The sequence below is a fragment of the Phocoena sinus genome, chromosome 2 (genome assembly GCF_008692025.1).
Source record: "Phocoena sinus isolate mPhoSin1 chromosome 2, mPhoSin1.pri, whole genome shotgun sequence".
In the NCBI taxonomy this organism is placed as follows: Eukaryota; Metazoa; Chordata; class Mammalia; order Artiodactyla; family Phocoenidae; genus Phocoena; species Phocoena sinus.
The window spans coordinates 123,716,279-123,741,056 of NC_045764.1; the positions used below are offsets into that span (position 1 = coordinate 123,716,279).

The following is a 24,778-nucleotide window of genomic DNA, read 5'->3' on the forward strand; positions in this document are numbered from 1 at the left end:
TTTCTCTTCTTTGTTCGCACAGCTCCCTGGGTTCAGCGTTGGATTTGGCCCCGCCTCTGTGTGTAGGTCGCCAGAGGGTGTCTGTCTTCACTCAGACAGGACGGGGTTAAAGGAGCAGCTGATTTGGAGGCAGTGGCTCACTCAGGCCGGTGGGAGGGAGGGGCACGGAGTGCGGGGCAAGCCTGCGGCGGCAGATGTGACGTTGCACCAGCCTGAGGCGCACCGTGCATTCTCATGGGGAAGTTGTCCCTGTATCACGGGACCCTGGCAGTGGCAGGCTGCACAGGCTCCCGGGAGGGAAGGTGTGGATAGTGACTTGTGCTCGCACACAGGCTTCTTGGTGGCAGCAGCAGCGACCTTAGTGTCTCATGCTCGTCTCTGGGGTCCTCGCCGATAGCCGCGGCTTGCGCCAGTCTCTGGAGTTCCTTTATGCAGCGCTCTTAATCCCCTCTCCTCGTGCACCAGGAAACAAAGAGGGAAGAAAAAGCCTCTTGCCTCTTCGGCAGGTCCAGACTTTTACCCCACTCCCTCTGGGCTAGCCGTGGTGCACTAACCCCTTCAGGCTGTTTTCACACCGCCAGTCCTTTCCCTACCATCTGACGGAAGCCCAAGCCTCAGCTCCCAGCCTCCGCCCACCCCGGCGGGTGAGCAGACAAGCCTCTCGGGCTGGTGAGTGCCGGTCGGCAGCTATCCTCTGTGCGGGAATCTCTCTGCTTTTCCCACCGCACCCCTGTTGCTGCGCTCTCCTCCATGGCTCCGAAGCTTCCCTCCTCTGCCACCCACATTCTCTGCCCGCGAAGGGGCTTCCTAGTGTGTGGAAACCTTTCCTCTTTCACAGCTCCCTTCCACTGGTGCAGGTCCCGTCCCTATTCTTTTGTCTCTGTTTATTCTTTTTTCTTTTGCCCTACCCAGGTACGTGGGGGGTTTCTTGTGTTTTGGGAGGTTTGAGGTCTTCTGCCAGCGTTCAGTCGGTGTTCTGTAGGAGTTGTTCCACGTGTAGATGTATTTCTGATGTATCTGTGGGGAGGAAGGTGATCTCCATGTCTTACTTTTTCGCTATCTCCCCCCTCTCTCCCAGACTACTATGTTTTAAAGTTACTCAGGTTAGTCCTAATTTTCCCCTTTGGTATGGTTATTTATATGTTTACTTATTTAACTTGGGATATAGTTATGTTATATTGTTCCTATTATTTGAGGTTTTGTTCTCCTAGTGTTTTTAATTTTATTTTTGAATACATAAAGCAACATGATTCAAAAAGTCAATGTCAAAATTGTATTAAATGTATATTCATGAAAGAGTCACTGCCCTCTCCACAATCCCTTCCATTTTGTTCCCCCTTAACACCTGTATGTAACTAATTAGTTTCTGATTCATCCTTCTTGCACATTTTTTAAACATAAGAAAAATATAAAACAGTTTAAGAATTGGCATTTCACCCTTGCATAGGGATTATAGTAATCTTTTCTATATCATTTCAGTTTTAGTAATATGTGCCGACAAAGCAAGTACTATTGGCTTTGTTCCTATTGCCTTGTGATAGTAGTGGATTCAGTAAAATGATAATTATATTTTTGGGGGTTTGTCGTTGGATCCCTGAATTGGCCCAATGGGACTTATTAACTTTTTCAGTGTCTTACCTTTTCACACTATTAGCATTCGTTATGGTTTATATTTGAGTATGGCTTAAACTGATAGGCTTCCCCTGAACAGTTCTTTCCCTTCTTTTTTTTTGGAAGTTTGCTGTTGTGAATAGTCTATTCAATTCGAACTGACGTAAGATTTTTACCTTTTCTTCATATTCCTTTTATTCTTTTCTGATGATATTCTACTACTTATTTTAATTCCTTTAAATTGACTTCTTACCATTTACTTGGGTTCTCTTTTCTAATTGGTTCTTTCTGTTTTTAACAAATAGGGCTTTAAGGAGCTAGCTTTGATCAGCTGCTATGTCTATACTGGAATATTGTTGAAAGGTTTTGATGAGTTTGTTTTGAAAATCTCCTACTGATTCTTAATACTTCTTTTGTTTTTTGAATTTGGGAATTCAGTTCATATTAGTTTGATAGGAAAGACTTCTACAATACCTAAATTAAGTGTTCCTCTATTTCTTTAAACTTTCTTTTTTTCCATATATCATGTATATTGGCATCCCAACCAGCCCTTTTTGAACCAACTTTGACCTATTAATGAAGAAACTAGAAACCTAAGTTGATGAAGCTGTGGCAGGCCTGGACTATTGATGTTTATGATTGAAGGCTCCCAGAGGATAGGTCTAGAGATAGGCTTTCCAGGCAGAGGATTTCCTAGTTTATACCTATGAGTGAGCAGAACAAGGTTAGTCTGTGTCAAGTTTCAGCATGTACTGGCTGTAGACAAAGATCTTAGCCCATTTATTCCTTTAATTTACTCTGTGTGTGTGTATTGTGTGTTTTGGAGAGACTTATGGAAGGGCAGTGTGGTATAGTGTAGTTTTTGACTGTGACTTCCATCAACAATATATTTTTATTTACATCTACTCAATAAGTATATATTTGTGTATAAATTTTATACTTGTTATACTGTACTAATATAATTTGTAAGTCATAAAAATAATTAGATATATAGTATGTAACAGAATTTATACTATAAATGTATATTTATAATATATATAAATAGAAGCTTTAATAATTTTTTTGATCCTGTATACTCCTTGGGTACTTAGACCCCACTTTGGAAGCTACTGGTATAATGGAAACTACACAGGATTTAGAAGACTTGGGCTCTGATTTTGGATTTACAATTACTGACATAGTAATCCAAGGACAGACACTTATTACCTGTGTACTTTACTTTCCTCTTCTGTAATGAAGATTAAATGAAATGGGACTTCCCTGGCAGTCCAGTGGTTAAGACTTAGTGCTTCCACTGCAAGGGGCTCAGGTTCTATACCTGGTTCGGGAACTAGATCCCACATGCCATGCAGTGTGGCCAAAATTTTTTTTAAAAAAGATTAAATGAAATTATATATGTAAACCTTTTAGTGTATTACTTGATATAAAATATTTTCAACAAATTTTAATAGACTCTGAATAATATTTCATATTTTTCTTCTCAGGAGCTTGATCAGGGAAGACATTTAGACATAAATGCTAATGAAGAGTGAAGAACTTTTTATTTTTATTATTTGAAGAGGGAAGCAAAAGTTTACCAAGTGGAAAAAAGTAGTCTAAAAATTCCAATATGGTTTCTTTTTACCTGATCACATTTATGATTTCTCAGCAATAAGTCAAATCCATTTCCTGTATTAATAAATTAAAAAATATTTGTTGAATGCTTGCCATGAGCGGGGCAAAGAAATAGAATGCTTGAAAAGATGGGCATATAGTTTATTTACTTGAGTTTGTGTGTGCTTCATTTTTATTTGATTGATTTTTCTCAATTGGGTTTAATATTTAAGCTGTACAAAGCATGTATTTGCTGTAGTTTAAATGAGAAAGTACAGACTTTGAAGTTAAATATACAGGTTCATATTCAGTCTCTTTGTTTTGTAAACCATGTGATCTCAGGCCATATTCCTGAACTATACTTCTCATATTTGTAAAATGAGGATAATTATCTTCATCGTTGGGTTGTTGTGAGGATTAAATGATAACGTTTGTGAAACACTTGCATAGCTCTAGGCAAGTGAAGTTATATTCAACAAATATTAGTCATATTCAGAAGACATTTTTTTTTTTTTTTTTTTTTTTTTTTTTTTTTATGCGTTACGCGGGCCTCTCACTGTTGCGGCCTCTCCCGTTGCGGAGGACAGGCTCCGGACGCGCAGGCTCAGCGGCCATGGCTCACGGGCCCAGCCGCTCCGCGGCATGTGGGATCCTCCCAGACCGGGGCACGAACCCGCGTCCCCTGCATCGGCAGGCGGACTCTCAACCACTGCGCCACCAGGGAAGCCCCAGAAGACATTTTGAAAGGACCTTCTTAGCCATAAGAAAAAGTATCTACATCCCAGTTCTAGAAGAATTGTCATTTAATTTATGTCCTTTCCCTCAAATCAGAGCTAAATTCATATTAACGTGGCCATATCTAATCCCTACTGTAATTGCTTCTGAGTTTTAATCCTATATTGAGTTTTAATCTTATATTACCATTTCTCATATAGGTGAACCTTTACATTTTAGAAAATAATTTGTTGCATTTTTTTTATTAGGACATATAAAATGACCACCGAGAATAATATAATTTAGATATTTCCAAAGTAATGAGTGCTGTGCTTGTGCAGTTAGCTTTTTGCCTGTGAGCATTTCAGGAGGAAATCAACATACTTGTTGAATTTCATATTTCTTAGGAAATAATATATTTAAAAAAAAAATTCCAACTTAGAGCTGCTTCACAGGACTTCTAAATGCCCTTTTGAGGTTATATTGTCTGTTTCAAAGCAATTATAACTATAAAGAAAACCACTGTGTATTAAGTAGGACTCTAATATCAGGAACTAACATGAGGAAACCAAAAGAAAATGGAAGTTTATTATTGGAATGCCAAGGTGTTGATTACTGCAAATGCAGGAAGACTGTAAAGGGCCTGGACTGTGTGATGCCAAGTCATCAGCATGCTCTCTAATTCTGACCTCTACTTCACTTGATCCTTTGCATTATTGTTTTCTCTTTGCAGAATGGCTTTCTCTAGTATATAATCTACATGGTGTTCTGAAGATAGCTGCCACGCAGTTTCATGTTTATATATTACCCGTCCAGCCAGACAAGGGACTAACTTATTATCTTTCCATCTTAATTATAAATTCTTCAGAGAGAAAGTTAAATTAAGTCTCCTTGGGTTCCTTCTCTATTACTCAACTAGTCAACTATGGACACCTGGAGAGATTCATACAGCAGAAATGGCAAGGTCTTGACCTCTCTGAAACCATTGTGGTGAGGTTGGATATGGGGAGGAAAGCAATTCTCAGAGCAACAGTTCTCCACATGTGGTCTCAAGACCCCTGGTGTCCCCTGGGACCATTTCAGATGGTCTGTCAGGTCAAAACAATGTTCATGATACTACTAATAAGCTATTTTCATTTTTCACTTTTTCTCTTGTGGGTATACAGAAGAATTTTCCTGAGGTTATATGACATGTAACATGTGACATGTACGGACTGAATGCAGAAGCAGGTATGAGATTCCAGCTATCTTATATTAAGCCAGACAGTAAAGAAATTTTGCAAAGATGTAAAACAATGCCACTGTTCTCAGTAAATTGCTATTAATTTAAATAATTTATTAATGTTAACATATAATGATTTTATTTTTTATTGAGATATGATTGACATATAACACAGGTGTACAACACAATTTGATATTTGTATATATTACAAATTGATTACCATGATAAATCTAGTTAATATAATCACCTTACATAGTTACAATATTTTTTATTGTGATTAGAACTTTTAATATTTATTCTCTTAGCAATTTACAAATATATAATACAGTATTATAACCCTACCTACTAGAACTTATTTTATAACTGGAAGTTTGTACGTTTTGACCACTTTCACCCATTTTGCCCACCCCCACCCCCTACCTCTGGCAACCACCAATCTGTTCTGTGTTTCTGTGAGGTTTTTTTTTTTTAAGATTCTACATATAAGTGGGATAATACAGTATTGTCTTTCTCTTTCTGACTTATTTTACTTCACATAATGCCTTCAGGGTACATTCATGTTGTTGCAAATGGCAGGGTTTCCTTCTTTTTTATGGCTGAATAATATTGTAATATACACACACACACACACACACACACACACACACACACACACACACACATATATATTAGAATATTATTCACATTTAAAAACATCTCTTCATCTGTAGGTGGACACTTAGGTTGCTTCCAGGTCTTGACTATTGTAAATAATGTTGCAGTGAACATGGGGATGCAGATATTTCTTTGGGATTGTGATTCTTTTTCCTTTGGATAAACACTCAGCAGTGGAATTAGTTCATCCTATGGTAGTTCTGTTTTTAACTTTTTGAGGAACCTCCATACTATTTTTCATAGTGGCTACACCAATTTACATTCCTACCAACAGTACACAAGGGTTCCCTTTTCTCCACATCCTCACCAACACTTGTTACTTATCTTTTTGATAATAGCCAAGAGGTGGTACCTCAGTGTGGTTTTGATTTGCATTTCCCTGATGATTACTGATGTTGAGCGCCTTTTAATATACCTGTTGGCCATCTGTATGTCTTTGTTTGGAAAAATATATATTCAAATCCTCTGCCCATTTCTAAATCAGATTGTTTGCTTTTTGTTATTGAGCCCTATAAGTTTTTTTTTTTTTTTTTTGCGGTACGCAGGCCTCTCACTGTTGTGGCCTCTCCCGTTGCGGAGCAACGCAGGCTCCGGACGCGCAGGCTCAGCGGCCATGGCTCACGGGCCCAGCCACTCCGCGGCATATGGGATCTTCCTGGACCGGGGCACGAACCCGTGTCCCCTGCATCGGCAGGCGGACTCTCAACCACTGCGCCACCAGGGAAGCCCCCTTTTTTTTTTTTTTTTTTTTTTTTTGCGTTTTAATAGACTCCACTTCCTCACAGGAGGAGTATTTATAAGAATTTGCTGACTTTGGCCTCACCCATTGCGGAGCACAGGCTCCGGATGCGCAGGTTCAGCGGCCATGGCCCACAGGCCCAGCCGCTCCGCGGCATGTGGGATCCTCCCGGACCGGGGCACGAACCCATGTCCCCTGCATCGGCAGGCAGACTCTCAACCACTGCGCCACCAGGGAAGCCCAAGTTTTTTAATATGTTTTGGATATTAACCCCTTATAAGATATATAATTTTCAAATATTTTCTCTCATTTGGTAGCTTACCTTTTCATTTTGCTGTGCAAAAGCTTTTTAGTTTGATGCAGGCGCATTTGTTTATTTTTGACTATGTCGCCTTTGTTTTTGATGTCAAATCCAAAAAATCATTACCAAGACCAACGTCAAGGAGCTTACCACCTATGTTTTCTTCTAGAAGTTTTATGGTTTCAGGTCTTATGTTAAGTCTTTAATTCATTTGGAATTAATTTTTGTGTGTAGTGTAAGATAGTGGTCTAGTTTCATTCTTTTGCATGTGGCTGTTCTGTTTTCACAACACCATCTGTTGAAGAGATTGTCCTTTCCCCATTTTGTAGTCTTGGCCCCTTTGTTGTAAATTAATTGACCATATATATATGGGTTTATTTCTGAGTTCTCTATTCTATTCCATTGACCTATGTGTCTGTTTTTATGACAATACCACACTGTTTTGATTATAATAGCTTTGTAATATAGTTTAAAATCAGGGCCTGTGGTGCCTCCAGCTTTGTTCTTTCTCAGGATTGCTTGGCTATTCAGAGTTTTTTTGTGATTCCATACACATTTTTGAATTATTTGTTCTAGTTCTATAAAAAATACGATTAGAATTTTGATAGGGATCACATTTAATCTGTAGATGGTTTTGGGTTGTTGTTGGTCATTTTAACCATATTAATTCTTCCAAGTCATGAGCACAAAATAGATTTCTACTTATTTATATCTTCATTAGTTTCTTTCTTTAATGTTTTACAGCTTTCAGTGTACAGGTCTTTCACTTCTGTAGTTATATTTATTCATAGGTATTTTATTATATTTATACAGTTGTAAATAGGATTGTTTTCTTAATATCTTTTTCTGATAGTTTATTAGTAGTGTATAGAAATGTAACTGATTTTTGGATATTGATTTTATATTCTGCAACTTTACTGAATTTTATTTTTTTTCCTAACAGTAGTTCTAGTGGAGTCTTCAGGATTTTCTATATGTATTGTGTCATCTACAAGTAGTGACAGTTTTACTTTTCTTCTGACTTGTATGCCTTTTACTCTTTTTCTTGTCTAATTACTCTGTAGGACTTCCAATACTACGTTGAATATAAGTGGTAAGAGTGAGTATACTTCTCTTTTTCCTGATTTTGAGGAAAAGCTTTCAGCTTTTCACTGCTGAGTATGTTATTAGCTGCGGGCTTGTCGTATATAGCCCTTACTATGTTGAGGTATGTTCTCTCAACTTTGTTGAGAGGTTTTTTTTTGTCATAAATATTGAATTTTGTTAAATGTTTTTCCTGCATCTATTGAGATTATCATATCATTTTTATCCTCCATTTTTTAATGTGGTGTATCACATAGATTGGTTTGTGGATATTGAACTATCCTTGCATCCCTGGAGTAAATTCCACTTGATCATGGTGTATGATACTTTTAATGTATTGTTGAATTTGGTTTGCTAATATTTTATTGAGGATTTTTTTCATCTATGTTCATTAGGGATATTGGCCTGTAGTTTTTGTTTCTTTGTTTGTTTTTTGTGGTGTCCTTGTCTGGTTTTGGTATCAGGGTGATGCTAGCCTCATAAAATGTAAGCTGTTTTCAGAATACAGAGGTTGATATCTATTATTTAAATCTACCTCATGCATTATTATTTTGATCTATTGAAGACTGTCCATTTAATCTGTCATGGACTGAGAAAGATGAATTAAAGCTTGCTATTATTAATATGTTGCTCTCTATTTTTTCCTAGTGTATTTGTAGCTTTTTCTTTATGTATGTTGATGCTATTTTATATGATATACAGATAATCATAACTTTTATATTCATTGCAAATTGTGTTCTTTAGGAATAAAACTGTCTTTTAAATTTTCATTTAATAATTTTTGGCTCTGAATTAAACCTTATTTAATATATTTTTTTTTAACCTCTGCCCAGGCTTTTATTTTCAGCCATTTTTAGAGTCATTGTTTTTGAAGTATGTCTTGTTGTCTAATGCATAAGTTTTTCCTGATTCTTTCTGAAAGTATTTTTCTTTCAATAGATTAACTTAGCCTTTTATGTTTATAATTATGGATATGTTTGGCATTATGTCTGTCTTTTACTTTGTTATAATTTATATATTTTAGCCTTAATTTTTGAGATCTTTCACTATATGATGTACATTTTTAAAATTTTGAGGGAGTGTTTATTTTGTTAATTTGAAAGTTTTATATTTTTGTTTTAGTGGTCATCTTTAAAACTATAATTTCCAAAACAAAACAAAACAAAAAAACCCCTATAATTTCATATAGTCTTTTCAATCCTCTGCTTTTTAGATAGTTTCTGTTGGTTTCTCTTGATCAATGAGAAGATTAATGTTGTTTTTTTATTACCATCCCCTTTCTTTCTTTCTTTCTCTGTTATCATATTTGTCCATGTTTATAACTTTTATACTTAATTTGCCAGCTTTAAATTGTATTATTGATCCTAGACATAAATAACATTAACAACATTTTAAACTTTATTTCCCTTGCATCTTGATATATTTTTCTTATATTCTAATCCCTTTACTGTTATTTCAGCATATCTGCATTTTCTGTTTATATATATTTGTGTGCTTTACTTGCAAATTCACCATCATTTCTGTGATACTTTAATTCTTCCCTTTTTCTTAAGCATTGTCAGTGATGTTTCCTTTATTTTTGTTGTTAATGGTATCTTAGTGCTGTGTTTTTTCATAACCTTTATTTGCTCTCTGGAAACATTTGTCTCATGAGTAACTTTTTTGCTTACCTATCCCCGTTTTTCTGTCATGTACTGTCTTTGTAAGTATCCTATCCTGTGTCTTTTTTTTTTTTTTTTTTGTGGTATGCGGGGCTCTCACTGTTGTAGCCTCTCCTGTTGCAGAGTACAGGCTCCGGATGCGCAGGCTCAGCAGCCATGGCTCACGGGCTCAGCTGCTCCGCGGCATGTGGGATCTTCCCGGACCGGGACACGAACCCATGTCCCCTGCATTGGCAGGTGGACTCTCAACCACTGCGCCACCAGGGAAGCCCCCTGTGTCTTTTTTTATTACACATCTTTGAGTGGAGAGAGTTCTTCCTGGACTAGTTATTTGTAGGATTTTTCTATAGGGAAGATGCTAGGGCTGGGTTGCAAGCCAGAAGGGGATTTTTTTTCTCTGTTGCTTAGAGATTTGTTATGCTTAGAGATTTGTTATGTGTGTGCTTTTAGCCTTGACTTCTTCCCAACCACAGGAAAGATGAAGCTGTGGGCTTTTAATGCTGTTTCTTTTTTCCCTTGCTGATCACCGATAGATAAATTTGTGCAAATGTGCCTTATCTGTGTGATTCCTCTCCCTGAACTGTATCTTCTTATTCTCAAAACCAATTGCTTTCTTGAAAGCTCTTTCTGCCAGTCTGTTCAGCCCTTTCCATTGTTGTAAATAAGGGATTTTAGTTTTTAACTGAAAAGAGAGGACTTTAATCTTGGATTCCTCGATTTTCTGAGATCAACAGCACCATGTATTTTCCCTCCACACTTTTATGAACTCCTATTTGATCTTTACTGCTTTTAATAGTGATTTCATCTATTTTTTGACTTGTGATTTTAGTTGTCTCTGATTTTTGTTGAATACAGATATGCATTTCTATTTCTTATTCTTCTTGTTGCTCCTAAGGGACTTCTGAGAGGTGAAGGGAGATGCTCTAAGTTTATTTTGCCTTTGGAAATTGGAAGGGTCTCATACCCCCTTATGAATGAACTGACTCTGTTTTCAACCTGTGATGAAGGGGAAATCTGGGTGGTCATGTTTCTACCACATGTTTTCCCTACTTTTAATTGGTTGGATTTGGGACAAACAACTTACCTAAGGCAAACAAATCAATTAGAATGGGTTGAGTAAGTCAGATTTTCCAAGAATTTGAACTAAGACTGCAATTAGTTTGTCACAGGCACTTGAGATGAAGGGTCATAGAGATGCAGCTGAGGTAGCCATACTGAGCTAAAACTCAGATAAGTAAGTTGAGAGAAGGATGGAACATGAATGTAGAGCAAAGTGGAGAAACAATGGAAAAGAGAAGTAATATCAAAGAAACCCTGTGATTTCTAAGAGATAGTAAAAGCATCCTATTTCTAGTCCCTTTTCTGTTCCCATGTGGCCTGGCTCCAGTATGTGCTACTCTTCAATTCTGTGAGATCTCTGTTTTTCTACTATACCACCCTTGACTTGTGTGGTAAGTTCAGTATGTTTTTGCTGTTTGCAACCAAGGAAAAGATAAAAGTTGTCCATTTTATTGGCATATAGCTGCTTATAGTAGTCTCATATGATCCTTTGTATTTCTGTGCTGTCCACTGTAACTTCTCCTTTTTCATTTCGAATTTTATTGATTTGAGCCTTCTCTCTTTTTGTCTTGATGAGTCTGGCTAAAGGTTTATCAATTTTGTTTATCTTTTCAAAGAACCAGCTTTTAGTTTCATTGATCTTTTTTATATGTAAAAAAGTGAAATTAGAACATTCTTTAACACCATACACAAAAATAAACTCAAAATGGATTAAAGAACTAAGTGTAAGATTGGATACTATAAAACTCTTAGAGGAAAACAGGCAGAGCACTCTTTGACATAAATCGCAGCAAGATCTTTTCTGAGCCACCTCCTAGAATAATGGAAATAAAACCAAAAGTAAATAAATGGGACCTAATTAAACTCAAAAGCTTTTTCACAACAAAGGAAACCATAAACAAAACGAAAAGACGACCCACAGAATGGAAGAAAATATTTGCAAACAATGCAACTGACAAGGGATTAGTCTCCAAAATTTACAACATGCGGCTCAATATCAAAAAGACAAACAACCCAATCAAAAAATGGGCAGAAGACCTAAAGAGGCATTTCTCCAAAGAAGACATACAGATGACCAAGAGGCACATGAAAAGATGCTCAACATCACTAATTATTAGAGAAATGCAAATCGAAACTACTATGAGATATCACCTCACACCAGTCAGAATGTCCATCATCAAAAAATCTGTAAACAGTAAATGCTGGAGAGGGTGTGGAGAAAATGGAACCCTTCTTCCCTGTTGGTGGGAATGTAAATTGGTACAGCCACTATGGAAAACAGTATGGAGGTTCCATAAGAAACTAAAAATAGAGCTACCATATGATCCAACAATCCCACTCCTGGGCATATATTTGGGGAAAAACACGGTTCCAAAGGATACACACACCCCAATGTTCATTGCAGCACTGTTTACAATAGCCAATATGTGGAAGCAACCTAGATGTCCATCAACAGATGAATGGATAAAGAAGATGTGGTACCTATATACAGTGGAATATTACTTAGCCATTAAAAAGAATGAAATAATTCCATTTGCATCAACATGAATGGACCTGGAGATTATCATCCTAAGTGAAGTAAGTCAGACAAAGAAAGACAAATATCATGTGATATTGCTTATATGCAGAATCTAAAAAATGAATGATACAAATGAACTTATTTACAAAACAGAAACAGACTCACAGACAGCGAATGAACTGATGGTTACTAGGGGGAAAGGGTGGGAGGGAGGGGTAGATTGGGAGTTTGGGATTGACATGTATGTACACACTGCTATATTTAAAATAGATAACCACCAAGGACCAACTGTATAACACAGGGAACGCTGCTCAGTAATCTGTAATAACCTAAATGGGAAAAGAATTTGAAAAAGAAATTGCCTAATAAGATGAAGAAAACATCCAGGTAAAGAAGAGAGGTTCCAAACATAGGACTGACAGCACTTAAGTTAGACATACAAAAATTAAAACAAAATCATATACACATTGGAATAATGGTTCATATAATGGAAATTTTTTTGCCCCATAGACAAATTCTTGGAAATATCTGTTGTATATTGAAGAATATTTTTAAAGAGTATAGGCGGGTCATATATAGTCCATGTTAATATGAATTAATCCAAGAGTGGGCATGTTGATTTGATGTGAGACAGTAAGATAATTAGTGTAGTAAATTAGTAGAGCACACAGGTGATAATACCATATCCAAAGCAATTTATTGGTGTTAATTTCTTCATTTGCAGAAGTACAAAGTTCACCCATTGAAATGGATGTTTTAATCTATACTATAAATTGTTTCTGAACTTGCACATTTAAAAAAATTAGCTCTAGTTTAGTTAAATTTGTGAGAGTGCTGGAGAGAACCTTTCCCTCTTAACCTTGCATAACTGAGTATTTATGTTTTATATCTAGGAAAGTAGACACTGCCAGGGCCATAGGCAGAATTGTGAAGGATTACTTGTCTTCTGGTGTCTTCAGACTTCCCTTTCCTTGCATTTTATTTACTGCAGAGCTTACTTTCCTTTTCACTGCTTTAAATGTTCAGGGCCCAGACTCTTTCTTCTTTTAAAAGCTACTCTTAGTATAGTATATAAAACCTGTTCATACTAAGATTTAAAGAACTGTTAAAAATGTTTTATTCTTTTTGTAAAATTTTTTTATGGGGGTATAGTTGTTTTACAAAAAATGTTTTATTCTTAATAATATATCTGCTATTTATTTAGCATTTTATACCTTGCAAAAACACTTTCATATACTCTGTAGCATTTAATCACCACTACAACTCTATAAAATAGACAGCATCTTAACTTTATGAATGATGAAACCAAAACTCAGATACTGAAACTGGACTTTAAGTTCAGGTCTCTAAACTCTGACTTTCCATAGTTTTAGCTGTCTTATGAAGACATGACATGTTTGCAGAGATAAAAAACTCTGCAAAAGCTAGTAAAATGAGTTTCTGATTGTAGAATTTCTGGTGTCACTTGTCACCGGAGGGTGAACTGACTTTCTCTGCTTAACCATTTCATTCTCTCCATGATCACAGCTCATGGAGACAGTAACAGGAGCTGACAGATGACTGGGCTGAAGGCATAAAAATCCAACGTAAAGAGGACAAAGGAAATGTCATTTAATTTAGGGAACAATAACCCTCTGTACTTCAGTAGGCTCTAAAGACTATTACAAGGAATGTATAATAATTAAGGCAATGTAGTATGGTGGAAAGAAAATGGGCTTTGAAATCCTGAATACATGGGATTTGAGTCTAATTCCAGATCTGTCACCTACTAGCTATGTGACTTCCAGCAAATTCTTGTTTCATAGAACTGTTGTGAGAATTCATTGAAAAACATGTGAAATTAAAATAATAGCAACCATTTACTGACCACTAATTAATGTTCCCTTAATCTGTACCTACAACCATGGGATAGGTATTATTGTTATCAGAATTTAATAGATGAAAAAACTAAGCCTAAATAAGTTTACCAACATACCCAAAGTTACACAGTTAGTAATCTTTGGAACCAGGGTGCATACCCAAGTCCACCTGATTCTGATGTCTGTGCTACATAGTACTTAATACTTGGTACCTTTCCTATAATGATCAACATTTGTAATGATGGCTGGAGTGGACATCTGTTGTTTTGATTTGTCCAGAGACACTTTCCCCCTTCTTCTGTTAACAGCACTTCCCTTTTGTTGGAAAACTAGTTCTTAGTCATTTCAAATGATGGAACTGTGAACTAGCCACAGGAATTAGTGCAAAGGGTGGGCATGTGACTTAAGTAAGGCTAATCAGAACATGTCCTTGTGTTATGTACAAGGTAGTGAGATGTCTTCTAGTTCCTTTAGGATTGCTATAGTAGGATAATTTAATATCCTGGAGGCTGAATAGTAACTGATAATGTAAGCCAGGTCATGCCTGCTCTACAGACTTGGAGAAAGTCATCTGAAGTAAGAAAAATGAGGTTAATACAGAGAGAAACTAAATGAGGAATGAAGAAAAAGTCTTGATGATAGAAAAAGTTTCTGAATCAAATTTCATATAGTTCAGTGAGCCAATACAACTCCCTCATTTGTGTGAACTAATTTGAGTTCTATTTCTGTTACTTACAGCTGAAAGTAAAAAAGAAAGTATAAAATGTCATCAGTTATTTCTTTTAGAAATACAGAAAAAAAGTGTTCTCTATTGTAATGAGCTTCTACTATAAGGGTTTAAAATAAAATAATTTTGTACTTAAAGAGGAAAACATTAATTATATGAAAAAAATTCAGTTATTTCTCAGATTTCTCAGAGAGGCTGAGAAATGAAGTATCCTTTTATTTTAAGGATTTCTTGAAAATATGACTTAGCAGGTAGTGATAGTCATGATTCACTATTTATGAGAATTATCTAAAACATAAGGGAAAACTATTTTTGGCTGAGTAATTTGACACCTTTATAAAAACATATTATTTTTGTCACTTCTGCTTGGAAAGCTCTTCCTCCAAATACTCAAAACAGCTCCCTCTGCTTCATTTCACAGTCACGCTCTCCCTGATTCTTCTATCTAAAAAGATACTTACTTTTTACCTTCTTCCTGACTTACTGTTTGCTCCATGGAATGTATAACTACCTCACACTGTACTCTTTATATATTGGTTTATTTGTTTATCACTATTTCCCACACCAAAATATAAGCTCCATGAGAACAAGGAATTTGTAACAATATTATTTATAAGTGAATCTTTTTAGGTAGTATTTGCTATGGAACTTAAGTGTGGTAAATAAAGAATAGCAAAGACAGGCTGCCTGACCAGCTTTGATCAAGCCTATGTCCTTCTCTTCCTGGGATATGCTGAGTCCATATTTCTCAGTCTTTACCTTGCATTTGGGAGTGGTCATGTGAGAAATTGGGATGTGAGCAGGAGTGAAGTATATCACCCCCAGGCCTGGTCCATAAAATTTCTCATGCATAGGGTTACCATCATCTTAGGGTGTCTAGGATAGTTATTGGTTACACTTATTGTTGTCAAGTCTGATTAGTGGCTCTTCTACTCCCTAAAGTATCCCAGTTTCAACAAGTTTTATAGATGCTATAGCTATGCATGGCACGGTAGGCTTTTTCCTCTTCCGTAGCACATGGCAGACAAGTCCTGTGACTCTGGAAGTCACACATTACAGATTGTGTAGCTGCAAGAAGGAAGGGTCCTGGATACTTGAGTCACCACTTGGGAGAGAGCTGCCAATCTGCCCACTTTAGACTTAGAGCAAGAAAAGAATTTATTTTGTGCTTAAGCTGTTATACATTTTTAGATTTGTGCAATTAGAGTACCCTAACTAATGCAGAAATCTAAAAGTCAAATTGGTAGTATTCAGAAAATATAAATTAGGAAGTATAGATGCTTATTTTTTACTGATACAAGTACAATTTAACTTTCTAATTATACATTATTTTCAAAGGCTTACTGAATCAAATCAGGTATGATATTCCAATATTTCATGATTTGTTTTATAATGTCAGTGTTGTTAGTAAAAATCAACTCAGAGTCATAATAAATTGAGTCTGGACTGCCTGTTCCCACAGGGATGGTTAATTTGGTTATTCTACTGTGGAACATTCTACATGCATGTAGGAAAAGATTATATGATTGGTTGGAATAATTTGATTACTGTATGTTCACCAACTGGAAAGCCTAGTAATAATATCCTTTTTGTCTTCATTTTGTCCCTTGATAACCAATTCATGAAGCTAATCAAGCTGAATCAAATCTTTCTGGAAGGCAAAAGTCTTGCAAACTGTCTCTTACACCATCTGCTGCACAAAAAAAGAAAATATGGTGTACTAATTGGTATGTTATGAAATAGCCAAGGGTCTGAATGGTGGTGGTTTTGGAGTCAGTGGATTTCTGTGAGATCTCAGATTCTGACAGATGTTAGAGAGTTCACAGTGTCTGGCCCTAGTTATATGGAGAGAACTTCTTTCCTGAAGCTCGACTTGCCTCTTTCTCGCATTGTGGTCACCCATACAAGAGAGCAAAAGCAGATTTCTTTTAAGCAATTATATACCCCTTAAATTTTAAACTAAATGAATGTATGCTTACTGAAATAATATCCAAAGAATACAGAATTGCATATTGAAAGATAAAGGAAGTATACTTCATTCCCCCCTCTATTCTTTGCAGGTAACCACTGCTAAAAATTATTTGCTTTTTATTTTTAGATATTTTCACAAAGGTCTGGTGACACTCATCTTTGTTCATCTTTAAAAGCAAGTCACTAAAATGTTGGTTAGGAGTTCTTTGTGGGGAAACAGTTTCTTTTGACAAGTGAGTTTAATTGTAGAATGATTGCATCTGGCATTTTCACTTTGGTAACCTCCGGTATCAATGTCTGGGAGAATATTTCCCTCCTGAAGTCATTTGGGCCCTTGCCTAAAGAGAGTAATTCTATACATCAGCCTTCTTGAAGTTGGACAAGGGGAAGGAGGCTGGGTCCCCAGCATTCAGTATGCAGATTTCTCTTTAATGCCCCTATTTCCAATCTTGAGTCTCAACTCCTCTCCCAAGCCAAAAGTTCTTGGGGTCCCAAGTTTAGATCCTCTCAGCTCAGTTTATCCAGAACAAACCTCCCATTTCTGCGGTGGAGCTGGACATTCTGACTGTAGGCTAGTTGCTGGTCTGTGGGGAGGGAGGCAGAATTCTAGAACTTTGACCTTTGTCATCCTGTGCCTCATCCTCGCTTCCTGTGGTACCTTGTGGCTCCATGACACTTCAAGTGGAGAGAGAGAGGGAGTTTCCCTCCAAATGTCTCTGAATAATCATGTTTTGCGAACTTAGGAACTTGCAAATTATTTTACATGATGTAACAAATATGGGCAAATATATGAACAAAAATGAAAAATATTTGGTTAAAGTGTAACCTTTGTCATATATTAGTGACAGGCTTATTAAAATCAACCTCTGAATTCATTGAGTAGATATTTTAAAGAAATACTTTTGCTTAACGATGATATCCAGTATTCAGGTATTTTGGTGTTGTCCATGTGACTCCTTCAGCAGAAAATTTCTTTACCTTGATTTGAGTAGAAAATGGTATAACACATGATACTTTCCTATTGAACTTGGAATATATGGCTCAGTTTTTTCTTATGGTGACAGTTATTAGAAGAAGGTAATTACTAGGCAAAACTCCTGTGGTATCTTATTCTCATGAAACAAAATATTAGAATATATTTTGGGAACTTGATATTACTAGAACAGTGGAATGATAACATTTATAGGCTATCATAAAGTTGACATAATAGTACAGAGTTTTTGTAAGAGTAGGATGAGATTTCACACCACATTGACACTCTATCTAAATCAGCACACATCCAGCAGGAGTTGTAAGGAGAAATTGGGAAATTCTGATTTGAACCAGGGTGATAGAGAAGATATATTTCTTTATATTTCAGTAATATTATTTTATATTTTAGTAATATAAATAATATAAATATAATAGTAATTATATTTTAGTAATATGTATTATCCACACTAAAAACAAACGAAATATCATGTCATTTATAGAAGAAGGAAGATGGATCAATGTACTTTGTAGTCTACTAAATCTCAAAACAACTTTAAACAATTTATTTTTTCAATCTAAATTAATCTCCCTCTAAAGTAAGTAAGATCAGCAGGTATAGGTAGAGATATCTTATTCTGAGGAAAAATCTTCAGTCATTATTTGAATTTGTTGTTTAATATGCCAAGATATTTACCAAAATAAAGAATCAGTACCTATATCAGTGTGCCTATTTTGGTTGTTTTCTTAAAAAAAAAACCCAAACTTTTGAAGTCATTTTATTATAAGGAACACCAGAAGTATCTAGAGATGCAGCCTCTGAGAAGGCAACCTCAGGCTCTGTATTAGTTTCCTATTGCTGCCGTAACAAATTATTTCAAATTTAGAGGCTTAAAACAACAAAAATTTATTATCTTACAGTTCTGTAAAAGTCCTACATCGGTCTCACTGGGTCAAAATGTAGGTGTCTGCAGGGCTGTGTTCCTTTCTTGAGGCTCTACATGAGTCCATTTTCCTGTCTTCCAGCTTCTCAAGGCTGTCCAAACTCTTTTGGACATTCTTTTGGAACGTCTTCCTCCATCTTTAAAGCCACCAGTGTAGCATCTTTTGGATCCAGCTTCCATTGTTGCATCTCTTTGTGACAGGAAAGAGTCTCTCCTTTTAATGATCTTGTAGTTAGATTGGGCCAACCTGGATAATCCAGACTAATACCCTATTCTCAAGGTCCTTAAACTTAATAATGTATAAAAAGTCCCCTTTGCCATGTAAAGTGACATATTAAAAACTCCTGGGGATTAGGATGTGAATATCTTTGAGGACCATTCTCCGTATCACAGGTTCTAACCTTGAGTTTTCTGGCAAAGCAGGGATGTAGACTGAGTTCCAGGTATAATCTCATTTCTGCAGCATAGTTCCTATACTGTTTTGCTGGAAGCATTGTCACCATACCACAAGAGCTATTGCTTTGTTTTGTATTTCCATGGGTTTGGCAAATAAAGAATTTTTATTGTGTTCCACATACTGTGCTAGGTACTGAGGAAATAAAAGTTAAAGACAGAGGCTCTGTTCTCAAAGATGTTACAGTAGAGTAAAAGACAATTACACAATGCCAGAGGAGTGAGACAGGATACCCTCCACAACACTGAAATTTCAAGCAAAATGTCCCAGAGAGAATAACATCTAAGCTGTTCTGAGTCCTTTGGAAAAAAGGACTGTGTGTGGAATTGTAGAGGTTTATGACCATTACATTTTCATTTATTTACTGCTACATTCTGGAGATAATGGCATTACAAGAAATAGACAAGACTTCTGCTTTCATGGAGCTCAAAAGAAAGGGATAGTCCAAACCTAATGAATTTAGTGTCCTAATCTAACACTTAGCAGGAGTGAAAACCTTTACAAATCAAAGGTAGAACAAGTCAGGACAGAGAAAGAGTGGAAAAGAACTGAGGTGGTTAAGAGGGTTGACAGTCAAGAATGTAAGAAGATGTTTGGAAGTGCCCACTTAAAAGCCTTATTTTAGATTTTATGGATTATGGTACTAAGCAGTTTATGACCTGATTGCAGTGATCACTTGTCACTGCAATTCTCAGCAAACTTTTGCAGAATGTTTTTAGCTGTTTCCTAGATCCCCTTCCTGCCTTTTCTCCTCCTTAAGTAAAACTGGCAAATTTGGATGGTAACATTATCCTGCAAACTCAAAGGGACTGTGTGAATTCTGGACAAGTTAGGAGAATGTTACTGAAATTCATGTGGGATGGAGAGCATGATAGCATTTATCTGGAAAGAGAACCCCTTTTTTTAGTCCCACTATTACCTGTCCTGTTATACTGCATTTTGTACTTCTTTCAAGTCTGGACTTCTGACTTGACTTATTTGTACTAAAACATCTTCTAGAAAAAGTGGATTGGGTCAAAGAACAGCAGAGTGTTATTGCTTCATCCTATCACAAGATGTCTATCGCTTTCAGATAAAAAACCTGAGTCCTTTTGTATGCTGTGTTAATTACCTAAATTAATCTAAATATCATATTGACAAAAATAAATAGATGAGTAAGTAGTTTCTTGGTATCTGAGGGGGATTGGTTCCAGCACCTCCATGGATACCAAAATCCGAGGACGTTCAAGTCCCTTATATAAAATGGTGTAGTATTTGCATACAATGTACATACATCCTCCTGTATACTTTAAATAATCTCTAGGTTACTTATAATACTTAATGCAATGTAAATGTTATATAAATGGTTGCTGGCAGGTGCCAAATTCAAGTTTTGCTTTGGGGGACTTTCTTGAACTTTTTAAAAAATATTTTTGATCTAAGATTTGTTGTATCTGTGATGCGAAACCTGCAGATGTGGAATGCCATCTGTACATTTTATCTTAGAGTGGTGGGAGGCGAACACACAGACAGATGTGCTTATAAGTAGTTTTGCATTAAGAACTTGGAATTCTTAAATCCTATTCTCCTATTGCAATTTAAGAGGAGAGGAACTCCGGAATTTTCTATTGGAATAGGGTGTTCTTGTAATAAAATATGAAGAACATGCATGCTATTATATTATAAAGGTTTGCAATTATGCCTTGATAGAAGTAAAGGGATTACATGCTTTTAATGAAGTGCACATTGTCAATGTGCAAAGCAATAAAATGAAAAAAGTTACAGAACTGAAAATTTAATATATATGATAATACACATAAATCTGTTAGAGAAAGAAAAGCAGAATTAATTATAATACAGTACCCAGAGGGTGAATACAAATGGTAAAGAATTATGAAATTAAAAATTTATTTTGTAATTAGTTTAGCAGAGTAAAATTAGAAAAGAATTAAGTTCTTAAAGGTCCTGATAACATAAAATATTTCATGAAAGGGAAGCAGGAAAAACATTAATTATAAGTAGTTACCTGAAAGGGGGAAAAAATCTTTTCTATCTTGAAATAACAATGACTAAATTTTTAATTAATTCATGGTTTCATTTTCAAAACTGATCACAGCAAAGTTTTGAATATTCTAAATATTCAAGTGAAATACAAAGATATGCTTAAAACATTTGTGAAGCTCAAGGGGTTTGAGCACCAATGATTCTCTCCAAGGCTTTTTGGAAAAGCAACATGAAGTTAAACTTTTTCTTTTTCTCTTTGGGGCTAACAAAATTATTAGTATTTGTGAGAATTCTGATGGGCTGTTTGTCTATATATGAATTTGATTGTTCTTAATTTATGAGGAAGTACATTTTTTGTTATGTAGTGTTGCTGTTTTCACAGTAGGGTTATTATGATTTAAAAAATATCTTAACGAAATAAGGTAAAAAATACAACAATCAGAATCTATTCTTTCAGTCTTTATATGTAGTGAATACCTACAACAGTCTTAAAGTCAGGTAGCTGATAACTCAGGCTGATACATGCACATGGTTTCTGAACCATCACAGAAGGGTCAAGCGCATAATTTGGGGTGAGCTACAACCTTAGCCAGTGCAAGGTTCAGAGAGATCAAAAGTTGCTTTCTGTGAATGAGCATCATTGATAGATTTGACCAAAAGTAATTCTTAGATTGTTTAGTAACTGTTCTGTCCCTGAGGGAATAGTTATATCTCAAAAGGACTCTTAGGAACAATTATTTTAATATATTATATTATATTTCAAGGCAATTGATACTGACATTTACTTGACCAGCTCAACTCAGACTGTCAACTAAAAATTCTAATTCAGTTCACCAGTTCACTACATAGACGGCCAGTGGGCTTGGTTAGTATTCTTAGATGCCTCTCAAAGGCTCCCTGGCTTCTTGTTTGCCAGATATTGACATTTAGTATATTATTTTTTTAATAGATCTTTATTAGAGTATAATTGGTTCACCATACTCTGTTAGTTTTTGTTGTACACCAAAGTGAATCATCCATATGCATCCATATGTCCCCATATCTGCTCCCTCTTGAGCCTCCCTCCCATCCTCCATATTCCACCCCTCTAGGTAATCGCAAAGCACTGAGCTGATCTCCCTGTGCTATGCTGCTGCTTCCCACTAGCTAACTTTTACATTTGGTAGTGTATATATGTTGATGCTACTCTCAGCTCGCCCCAGCTTCCCCCTCCCACCCATGTCCTAAAGTCCATTCTCTATGTCTACATCTTCATTCCTGCCCTGAAACTAGGTTCATCAGTACCATTTTTTTTTTTAGATTACATATGTATGCGTTAGAATACTGTATTTGTTTTTACTTTTCTGACTTACTTCACTCTGTATGACAGACACTAGGTCCATCCACCTCACTACAAATAACTCAATTTCATTTCTTTTTATGGCTGAGTAATATTCCATTGTATATATGTGCCACATCTTCTTTATCCATTCATCTGTTGATGAACATTTAGGTTGGTTCCATGTCCTGGCTATTGAAAATAGTGCTGCAATGAACATTGTGGTACATGTCTCTTTTTGAATTATGGTTAAAACAAAAAATAACATACAAAGGAATCCCCATATGGTTATCAGCTGGTTTTTCAGCAGAAACTCTGCAGGCCAGAAGGGAGTGACAGGATGTACTTAAAGTGATGAAAGAGAAAAACCTACAACCAAGTTTACTCTACCCAGCAAGGATCTCATTCAGATTTGACAGAGAATCAAAAGATTTTCAGACAAGCAAAAGCTAAGAGAATTAACCACCACCAAACCAGCTTTACAACAAATGCTAAAGAAACTTCTGTAGGTGGGAAACACAAGAGGAGAAAAACACCCACAAAAATAAACCCAAAATGATTAAGAAAATGGGAAAAGGAATATACATATCGATAATAACCTTGAATGTAAATGGATTAAATGCCCCAACCAAAAGACACAGACTGGCTGAATGGATACAAAAACAAGACCCATATATATGCTGTCTACAAGGGACCCACTTCAGACCTAGGGACACATATAGAGTGAAAGTGAGGGGATGGAAAAAGGTATTCTATGCAAATGGAAATCAAAAGAAAGCTGGAGCAGCAATACTCATATCCAATAAAATAGACTTTAGAATAGAGACCATTACAAGAGACAAAGAAGGACACTACATAATGATCAAAGGATCAATCCAAGAAGAAGATATAACAATTATAAATGTTTATGCACTCAACATAGGAGCACCTCAATACATAAGGCAAATGCTAACAACCATGAAAGGAGAAACTGACAGTAACACAATAATAGTAGGGGACTTTAACATGCCACTTTCACCAATGGACAGATCATCCAAACAGAAAAAAAATAAGGGAACACAAGCTTTAAATGACACAATAGACAAGATAGATTTAATTGATATTTATAGAACATTCTACCTGAAAATGGCAGAATACGCTTTCTTCTCAAGTGCACATGGAACATTCTCCAGGAGAGATCACATCATGGGTCACAAAACAAGCCTTGGAAAATTTCATAAAATTGAAATCGTATGAAGCACCTTTTATGACCACATTGCTATGAGATTGGAGATCAATTACAGGAAAAAAACCCCTAAAAAACACAAATACATGGAGGCTAAGCAGTGCACTACTAAATAACCAAGAGATCACTGAAGAAATCAAAGAAGAAATAAAAAATACATAGAGACAAATGACAACAAAAACACGAAAACCGAAAACCTATGGGATACAGCAAAAGCAGTTCTAAGAAGGAAGTTTATAGCAATTCAATCTCACCTCAAGAAACAAGAAAAATCTCAAAGAAACAATCTAACCCAACACTTAAAACAACTAGAGGAAGAAGAACAAAGAAAATCCAAAGGCAGTGGAAGGAAAGAAATCATAAAATCAGAGCAGAAATAAATGAAATAGAAATGAAGAAAACAGTAGCAAATATCAATAAAACTAAAAGCTGGTTGTTTAAGAAAATAAACAAAATTGACAAACTCTTAGCCAGACTCATCAAGAATAAAAGGGAGAAGACTCACATCAATAAAACTAGAAATGAAAAAGGAGAAATCACAACTGACACTGCAGAAATACAAAGGATTATAAGAGACTACTACAAACAACTCTATGCCAATAAAATGGACAACCATGAAGAAATGGACAAATTCTTGGAAAGGTACAATTTTCCAAGACTGAACCAGGAAGAATTAGAAAATATAAATAGACCTATCAAAAGAAATGAAATTGAAGCTGTAGTTAAAAATCTCCCAACAAACAAAAGTCCAGGACCAGATGGCTTCACAGGCGAATTCTATCAAACATTTAGAGAAGAGCTAACACTGATCCTTCTCAAACTCTTCCAAAAAATTGCAGAGGGAGAAACACTCCCAAATTCATTCTAAAAAGCCACCATCACCGTAATACCCAAACCAGAAAAAGATATCACAAAAAAAGAAAATTATAGACCAATATCACTGATGAACATAGATGCAAAAATCCTCACAAAATACTAGCAAACAGAATCCAACAACACATTAAAAGGATCATACACCACGATCAAGTGAGATTTATCCCAGGGATGCAAGGATTCTTCAATATATGCAAATCAATGAATGTGATACACTACATTAGCAACTTAAGGAATAAAAACCATGTGATCATCTCAATAGAAGCAGAAAAACTTTTGAAAAAATTCAACACCCATTT

General features: G+C 35.9%; 1 non-coding gene across 1 annotated transcript; it reads right to left on the reverse strand.

Moving 5' to 3' along the window:
* Positions 1-1,402: 1,402 nt before the first annotated feature.
* Positions 1,403-1,510, reverse strand: LOC116750085. The gene has a single exon (XR_004348818.1). It is a non-coding gene; the product is annotated as a U6 spliceosomal RNA (small nuclear RNA).
* Positions 1,511-24,778: the final 23,268 nt, after the last annotated feature.